General features: G+C 38.3%; 1 long non-coding RNA gene across 1 annotated transcript; it reads left to right on the top strand.

Annotated features, from left to right (window-relative positions):
- Nucleotides 1–8,752: 8,752 nt before the first annotated feature.
- Nucleotides 8,753–10,030, top strand: LOC131231867 (uncharacterized). Its single transcript, XR_009164541.1, has 2 exons — nt 8,753–8,811; nt 9,814–10,030. It is a non-coding gene; the product is annotated as an uncharacterized LOC131231867 (long non-coding RNA).
- Nucleotides 10,031–10,257: the final 227 nt, after the last annotated feature.

Genomic DNA, 10,257 nt, shown 5'->3' with positions numbered 1-10,257 from the left:
TCACAAAACTGATGGACGGGGAGGATTTCTCACAAACATCACAGTGGGTCCCACCCATCTTACAAGTGCAGGCTTTCACATGAAATCTGCGTCCTACCAACCCAATGCAATTCCTTGTACGACACGTTAATACAACTAGTGTGTAGATATGTGTCGTGCAAAGAAGAGGAGACCGCCTCGAGCTCCAAGTTGTACGAGTAAACTCTATGGGGTCCACCGTCATTCATGCATTTTATCCACTCCATCCATCCATTTTAACAGATAGTTTTAGAGATTTAGCCTACAAGTTAAGTCTATCTAAAGCTCAAGTGGACCACACCAACGGAAACAGTGTGAATTGAATTTCTACCATTCAAAAATTATTGGGGGCCATAAAAGTTATGGATTGATGATATTTGTGTTTTCCATTCATCCATGTCTACTTAATCTTATTAACATATTGGATGACAAATAAACATCACTGTGGGCCTTGGAAAGGTTTCAACGATGGAAATTAATAGTTCCACTATTTCTTATGGTATGGTCCACTTGAACTATGTATATGCTTCAATTTTGGGCTCAACACCTAAAAGAATCTGTCAAAACGGATGGACGGCATGGATAAACCACGTACATTCACGGTGGGCCTAAGAGTGTACTCAGTACGATAAAAGCGTGCTGAGTAACTCAGTACGCAATCCAATTCATGTGTCTCACAAGCCAGCGATACAGCTGGTGCAGATACGTGTCATGCAAAGATGAGCCCCGACGCGCCTCGAGCTCCGAGTTGTACAAACGACTTAAATGAGATTAAAGTTATAGGGGCCCACCATAAAGTTTATTTTCCATCTAATTTGTTAACAAGGCTAAAAATACATGGGTGAATAGCAAAAAAATAAAAATAAAATCATATTGTTCCGAAACTTCTGTGATGTCCAAAAAGGTTTCAATGGTAAACGTTCAATCCCCAACTGTTTTTTTGCAGTGTGGTCCATCTAATCTTTAGATCTGTCTTATTTTTCAGCTCAAGCCTTAAGATGGGCTCTCCAAATGGATGGACGGATTGGATATAACACATGCCTCATAATTTAACCCACAGACCCAACCCGATCCAAACCCTACCCAATACAATCCGACTCGGTTTCCCTGATCGAGTCAAAATCGGTTCAGGTCAGGCCAACCGTGCATCGGATCGGTTCGAGTCAAATGTCCTAGACTCGGTCCTGGATCGGATTGAGTTCAGGTAAGCCCATGTAGATTTTGGACCGAATCGATTTGGGCCCAATCCGATCCAACTCGGTCCGATGCCCAACTCTAATACTAGCACATTGAACAAATTACATCATTAATAATACAACAATCAAAATAACATGTTCAATCAAATCTAATAAGAGATCATAATAACAATGTTAAAACATGCATACAACATATCATCAATGAATCTATTTTAACTTAATGGATGGGAAACACATCGGGATCACTTACCTTGATGTAGTAGAAATGATTCCATAAACAAATTGTTTGATTTGAATTAAAATTTCATAAAATCACATAAATGAAATTATTTTCTAATCTCATTAGTTCACATGGTGGAGCCTACCTTTGATCGATGTAAGTTTATTTAAATAACAAGATATCTCATTTAAATGAATTCATAAATTATGTAACAATATTAAAAAATTAAGGTGCTAGAATTTGAACCCTAGAATTTCTATAAATTCAGGATATTTCAGTAACAGTCCTAAAAGTTGATGTTTTTGAAGGTTTGTGCAGCATTCAGTAACATTCTGAAAATTTATGCCAGAATTCCCTAACTTCACAAAATTTTTTATTTTATCATTTAATATCTGAATTTTTACACAGTTTGTAATAATTTTCATGATTTTTTGGGGATTTATCTACTTTGATAATTTAATGTTCAAATAACATTTAGTAGATGGATCAAGACTAACTATTGATCATCACTTGATTAATTTTAAGGGACAACCGATTATCAGCTTGATTCGACCATCCATACATTAATTTATTACAATTCCTAATGATCACATTGATTGGTCGATGCATTCCATATGATGGTCAGATTGATCATCAAATATGGATGTCATCATCATCTAATGTCTGAATTTTGATAGTCAATGCAGAGTGAGTTAGATCTCAACCATCTAATGGTTTCACACAATAAATCAACACATGATTCATTATCTACTATTATCTCAGATTGATGTGGCCCATCCAATGATTCGATCAATCTAAAATTTAAGATTTTAATTAATTTTATTCATAAAAATATGATGAATGACGGGGATTTAATCACACATCTCGGATTAGGTCATATAATTCTCCGTGCCAAGTTGTAACTTATGCAAAGAATTACTCTTCCAGTATTAATTTAATTTCCTTAAATTAAGGAAGAACTTAAGGAAATTTATGATCGGTACAGTCTATTGAGGTACCCAATAGACCGTACCGATTAAGTCTTAAAAAACTTGTGAATTGTACAAATCATATCGACCGCTGTCCATCGTGGAAAAATCACACCTGTACATCAGCCCTAAAATCATGCACATTCGTGTACCTTTCCATATTGATGAGTTAGACATACACAATAAATACCAGATTGATTCAATCTGCCTAATGTATAGGTCAATACCGAATTAAACTACTGCAGAAAGAAAACAAAGAAAAGATCATTATACTAACTTGAATAGACGAATTCCAAAAGCATCTCTCCCACTTTCTCTCTTTGTTTTTTTTTTCCTACCATTTTCTTTCATTAGTTCTTTGAATCTTAGTAAGACTCTTGCTCTCACACACTCCCTCTTTAAGAGAGAGGGTTTGTTAAGAGACTATAAGATGCAAGGGAGAGTTGGGATAATGAGAGATGAGATGAGATCAATGGATATCTTTCATTATATATATATATATATATATATATATATATATATATATATATATATATATATATATATATATATATAGGTTAAAAATGGGCGTTACAACTTGAGTTTTGAATCCACGAATGGATGGAATAGATTTCTCACAAACAACATGGTGGGCCCCACTAGGCATCCTTATGGAGGAACCTTCACAAGAAATTTGCATCCTAATCCATATATCTATTACATCACACCATTGGTTGGATCTCATTGGAAAACCCCAAGTCACTTTTCAACACTTGTACTAAATTAGCCCATAAATAGTTGATTGATGGCTCTTGAAAAGATTCTCACTGTCTTTAGTTAAAAGAGACTCGAGGCTTACATTGGGCCCACCAAAGTTTGCCCATGAATGTAGGCTCTCTTGGATTGTCTAAGTGCATGTGGAGACTGTATTATGGTTTCTACATTTTGGCATAAGAATGGTCTATTGTACAAAAATGTTGGTTGTCCATGAGCTTTACAAAGTGCAGCCTTCACGTACATTTTATTTGGACCTTAAAGGTAGTAAAAAATCTTTCAAAAAATGGGCCCATGTTCAAGAAGGTCATTCTACCCTATAAAATAGGCCCAAAATCAAGTGTTAATACCCATTTCTTCTTTTTCTCTCTTTCGCTTACTAGGTTCCTTTCTTCCTTATTATTTTATTTAATTTTCTCTCTATTTTTTATTACTCAAACCCAATTTATTTCCATTAATGCCTTCGATCTCTCTATGATCGGTGGCTTAATATTATAATTTAGGTTTTGATTTTATTTTTATTATTTTTATTTATTTTATTTTTTATTTTATTTTTTAAGAGGGTACATGCATTATCAATGTATTATTTAAATAGTAGGCACAATAAATTAGCAAAATTTTAGATTTAGGTAGGCACTTACCTCGTACCAATTTATTCTATGTAAATGAAAGATCCATATGTTTGCAATCTCTTCACGAAGGTGAAGATGGACGGTCTATGTCCATCAGTTTGTTTAACAAAAATGGGAGCAGAGTGAATCTTATCAACCCTCTAATTATATAATTAAAATGATACTCGACTATAATCAATAGCTTATATCATCTATAGACAAGTTTGATGGACAATTAGGCATTAATTACTCATCTATTTTATTTTTTCTTTTATAAGGAAGAAATCGAAGAGATTGGATAAGGGAGAGATACTCCCATCTCATTTGATATCTGTCCCTTAACCCAATCAAATTAAAATTGAATTATAAATTTAAAGATTAATTTTAATTTTAATTTCAAAGATAATTCTAAAAGATAAAAAAACAAAGCTTCCAAAAGTTTTTTTTTTTTTTTAAGAAGGATCCCAAAAGATAATTTCACAAGCGCAATGAACAAAGGGACTATCCCAAGATAAGCCCTGACAAAACGGCTTGAGGAATGAATAAAAGCTAACATCGTCATAATAGCTTAGCCAGTAGTATTTGTTATGGGTAAAAATGGACTGACCAGATGTACAGACTCAAAGACTATGGATTGCTTAAGGGCAAAAAAATCACCCCGACGTCGGCGTCGGTTACCAACCTTAAAGGTCGACCTTGTTCGTCGAACTCGGCCTTGGGTGCCAAATTTGGCCTCGGATACCGGCCTCGACCTCGGGTATTAACATCGGCATCGGCCTTAGAGGTCGGCCTCGACCTCGGAGGTCAGACTTGAATATCGACCACCATCTTGGAATACAAAGATACTTAGGGCCTGTTTGGGAGTGTGGATTTGGAACACCCTGGATTTGAAACCCCCTAGATTCGAAATCCTCATATTATGTTTGACACCCTATATTGGGAATAGCTATGCATAGTATTTTTACAGCAGTTTAAATTTAAATACTAAATCAACTTTAATATATATAATTAGTGATATATGTAATGTTTGACACAATGGTTATAATAAGCTCGCTGAGATATATGTTTTACCCGAAAATGATGAAATTCTAAGTCTCGGATGGGCCACAAGCACAAGATCATGTCCGAGTGACTAAGGAATGATTTCTAGCCATTGATTGACATGGACAATGTTCGGACGATGCTGATCATCATATTAAAGTAATTATAGTGATGAAATTGATAATCTAATTGTTTTTTAATATCATTAACGGGCCATGTGCCTAATAGAATAATAGTATGGTGACACATATGTTACACATACAACTATTGAAATGATTTTAAGTGTAATCCAAGCTCTCACGGTGGATTTGAAACCCCCAGTTACTTTATGCTACCAAACAACCAGGGTATTTGAAGTCGCCCCAAATCCATGGTGCCAAATGACCCCTTACAATATATTGAGATAACATCTTCCCGAGATCTTCGTTGTGGATCTCAGGGAGATAATGTAACACCCTGCACTTTCAGTACTCGAGTGTTACATTGAATTTAACCTATTATGTACACATATACGGTACCTATGTAGCCAACCTAACCCTACATCCATCCACCAATATGAATCAGACCAATTAAGAATGATTTCCATCCATAAATCAAGTCATCCGACCGTTGATCATATGGTCTGATATACGTACATTCCATTGACTAAATTGGTGAATAACTCTTTATCTATAATGAGTTAGATGTAAGTCATTTTGTAAGAATTGTTTAGAAATGAGCATAGGACCATGTAGAACTATTAGATTGCACAAAACTCTTAGATCAGCAATAATTACGAAAATGTCATTAACACAGACCCTTGAATTCTAGATCACGTAGTTCCCATGATCCGTTTCATGTGGAATTTTATACCAGGCCTAATTATCATAAATTAACCACACACGTCGAATTTTAGCCCTTAGATCGTAGTAAATCAGCTACTTGGCCTCTACATCCGTCCGCACACTTATCAAATTAAAATTCCGACCCATTCATCTTGTTCACCCCACATGAATATGCTTAACCCACCATTAGAATTACAATATGAAGAACTTACACATGTAAACAAGTCACTCGAATCTATCAGTATACATGTCATACCCCTAATCACTCCAGAAACACACCTTATGACCATCCATTTACGAAACTGATCGTACATTTACTGACATGCATGGCCAGGGTGCTAACCATCAAGTACCCTTATTTTTAACAAGTCATTTGACCATCCGTCATTTTTGGATCCGCCAAACAGGCCACATGAATATCACGGTGAACCGACCATCATAAAGATCTTAGGACATAGGTCGAAATTACTCGGTAACTTGTCAATCAAAGGTGTACAAATATTGTTTCTAAGTGCGGAGAGTGTTAGCCAATAAAAGAGTATCTCGGCCATCCTTGACAGATTGGGGCCCAAATTTAACTAGTTGAGAGATCTTAAGAAATAAGGATGATTGGTAAAGTTTCACTTCTTTTAGATATCACAGTAGGGAAGAACGGATGACAGAAGATACGGTAAGGGTGAAGGGCAAATTTGTAAATACCAATTGCATGGCAACCACGTACTAAGGAGGATTGGGTTAAATGGTGAATGACACCTCATGCATCGAAGGATCGTGTGGCCCACCTGGAAATCGGATCTGACTCAAACTTGGGGCTGTGGGCCACAACGACATGTAGAAAGTGGTGAATGGCATGGATTCTCCAAAAGATCATCATAAGTGGACCCCACCTAATGCCACAGCCAGTATGTTAACAGAGACTAACGAGCATTTGTACCATGAACTGATCAAATGTATTGTTGCTTACCTGGAACTTAGAATTTCCTTATATTTAGGTCCTTAGGACCCTTTTTCAACCGTTGGTGTTCAATTTCGAGGTGATCTGACCACTAGACTAACGGGAACTCACCATTAGAAACTGAAAATTTAGAGTATGGCACACCCGAGATTTGTACCAACCTAATCTTCGGTTAAAGTCCATAATGGGACCTCCAAAGTAGAATGGACGGAATGGATCTCCTAGTGTAGTCGTGAAGGGTCCATTTGGGGCAGTGAATGAGTACAGTTCACATGCATCGGCAGTGCACTGGACTACACTTCCAGTCAAATGGGCCTGACCCGAGATTTCCTTAAAAAGAGAGGTTTCTCTCTCTCCATTCGGTTTCGAGCAGCGAACGAACAAGCGTCTGTGCTGATCGGTGGCCCACCTCCTGGCCCCGTTGAGATGATCCAGATCGTCCATCAGATTCAGAGTGTGGCCCTGAAAAAAACCAAGAAAACTTCACATGGTTCAACATGTGTTCTTGCACACAATCCTTGGTGCAAACAGGCCATACAAACACACTATATCCAGAAATGGAACTGTTTTCTTCCTGCTCAGCGATCCGCGTGAGGCCGAATCCGCCTATCCTGACTGTTCATTTCAAACCAATCCCAGCCATCCAATGGCTCCCGAGAGGATTCCCACCCACAGAGAGACCAATACCGGGGCTGGTTTTGGCCTTACAAGTCGTACCCTGAAACAGCTTCAAGCCAGTGCAATCTGGGCCATCCATATCACATCCAACGGCCCTAGAGAGCTAGGGCTTTTCATAAATGAAGAAGGAGCTAGTAGATGCAATCGCTCTCCACCTCCTACAGCGGTTCGAGAGAAAATCGGCTGAAACCTGCTCTACTCGAACCCACCACCCAGATGTTCTCCAAGCTCCGAAAAAGCTTATCCGTAAGCTTCCTAGAGTCCATATGAAATATCCCAATCCATCAGATTAAAGGAAGAAACTGCAGATGGAAATCCACCATGAACAGCAGCTCATCTTCCTCATTGGAGCTGCTCCGAGTCGTCTCAACTCGGGGCGAAATCAGGTCAAGCCGTGGGCTCTGTCAGGCCTCTTAAACAATAGAAAAGAAGAAAAAGAAGAAGGAAGGAAACAGAAGGAAGAAAGAAAAAGAAAAGGGAGAGAATAGATAGAAAGAGAGAGAGTGAGCTCGACTTGAGCTGTGCCGCACCACACCGGTCCGCCAATGCTGGTGTGACTCACGGACGAGTTCGGCCCGCTGGCGAGTCTGGTTTGAGCTAGGGTCTCTGTTAGGCCTCTAGAGGAGTAGAAAATCAGAAATGGGAAGTGAGAGAAAGAGAGTGAGTGGGCCGGACTCGAGCTGGAGCCGCACTGCTCGCTGCATCATGCAACTCGGGCCAGTTTCAGACTGAGTTGGGTCCGATCCAGGCCAGAAATGGGTCCGGGTTGGGCCTGGTTCGAGATCTGTTGGGATTTCAATAGAAAGGAGAAAGAGAGAGAAGAAGATGGGCGTTGCTGCCTTGAGTTGACTCTAACTGAGTCAACTCAGTTGAGTGGAGTCCAGTGCTTTGCTGGCTTCAACCTAGTTGCTGGAAAAGAAGAAGGAGAGTGGAGGGCAGGAAGAAGAAAGAGGAGAGGGAAAGAAGAGGGGGGAAAAGAAAGTAGAGGAGAGGACCGAGTCAACTCGGTTCGAACCGAGTCATCAAGATGAGTCAACCTTTCCTCCCCATTTTAGCCTTATTTCGATGCACTGTTATCATTTGTTACCATTCTTATTATTAGGATTATTAAAATTAGCCACAGTTAGCCATTAGTAGGTCATTATGCTAGGACCAGTTATAAACAAATTGTAATTATTAAATGGTAATATTTTATTTACCATCCTAGATATTTATTTTGGGTAGTGGATTGTACCAATCATAATGCCTATCATTGCCATGATTAGCTAATATTAATTCTATCAATAGTATTAATAATTATGTTATGGTTATAAATTAACATGATAATTGATTTTACATAAATTAGCATTCAAATCCTACGACATAAGTTTAGGACCAAAATCTGGGATGGAACCCTAAACCTAGGCAATCCAAACCCTAAGTTAAGACCCTAACCCTAAATAGTGTGCAAGCTTGGGTCTAATGGCACAACTTTGTAATTGATGTTAGGAATTGATTCTAAGGAAGCACGCATTTCTTAGTGATGGTGTAGGCGGTTCAAACATAAGGTGAAGACTCACCCTTTGAGCTTCCCACTTGATTTCATCAATCTAGATATAGATGATGGCATGATTCCCTTAACTGAGTTTTTTACTTTATTATAGAATATGCTAACTTGTGGTATGGTTAATTCATGTATTAGATGATAAACGTTTCTTTTAAATTGCAATATGCATGAATGGTTCGATGATAACATGTTATCCTTTATTGTATATGTATTAATTCATTAATATGCTACCACTTGTGCTTGAATGATGAACTGAATGGAACTTACCTTGGACTTATGATCTTGTGGTCCACATTTGCCCTTTGTGGCTTGGATGTGTCATTGATGCCCTTTGTAGCTTATTGGTTACATTTACACATCCGTTGTTTCCTAGCCATCTTGCAGAGTTCAGTCGTACTATGATTTTCGAGTGGAGCTAAAGTTCGCTTATTGGTTTTCTAGTCATCTTGCGGAGTTCACATACGACATGATTTCCGGGTGGTCTAGGGTTTGTATGTTGTTTGTCTCTTCATCTGTGGTGTCAATCATACCATGATTTCTGGATGGAGTTGAAGTTCGCTTATCGATTTTCTAGCCATCTTACGGAGTTCACGTACGACCTGATTCCCAGATGAAGTGGGGGTTAAAGGGTGATTTTCTATTCACCTTGCAAATTCCACTTGTACCATGATTTCCGGGTGGAGCTGAAGTTCGCTTCTTGATTTTCTAGCCATCTTGCGGAGTTCATGTACAATGGGATTTCGGGTGCAATAGAAAATCGTATATTTGATTGTTTGGTTATCTGAACATGTTTCCTTGTATTGCGATTGCCATTATATATTGCTTATAACGAAACTCCGTTGATTGGTTTGATTTTTTTAAGTATGAGAATGACTATGAAATGCCCTGTTTAGTATATCTAACTTCATGACTTGTGATCTATATTGGATTATGAATGATGAGTGCATAATCTTAGAGGGTGTTCCTCACTGCGATAGCCATTGATGTTATCAAACCATAACAGTTGATGCAGGTATAGGGCGAGCCGATGCTGTTCACTAGGTTGTTGGAGCAGATCGAGTAACTAAGGAGCTAGGCGGGGCCCTTGCGGCCCACATTGATCTCCACTACTAGTTGATAGACTCATACTTTCACTTACTTGAACTTTGTTATTTGAGATTGTATAAGTCCTATATGGGCGCCACATTTGGAAATTGGTGATGATCAGAATGTTTTTATTTAATGCATGGTTTATTCTAACTTCGTTGTTGTTAACTCTGATTAATGACAAACAGTTCAAATTTACACTGGATTTTATAAGCTAACACTCAGGTTTTTGAGAAACGGGTTATATACTTGGGTCCTGAAAACATGGGGCGTTACAGATAACTACGACGCATTTAGAAGAAGATCTCTCCCATAATACGCAATCACCATCTAAGAGGCATTGCCTTATACGCCACTGCTC

This window comes from Magnolia sinica, chromosome 17, assembly GCF_029962835.1.
Source record: "Magnolia sinica isolate HGM2019 chromosome 17, MsV1, whole genome shotgun sequence".
Lineage (NCBI taxonomy): Eukaryota > Viridiplantae > Streptophyta > Magnoliopsida > Magnoliales > Magnoliaceae > Magnolia > Magnolia sinica.
The sequence above is the reverse complement of the archived record's forward strand: the minus strand, read 5'-3'. Positions and strand labels throughout refer to the sequence as shown.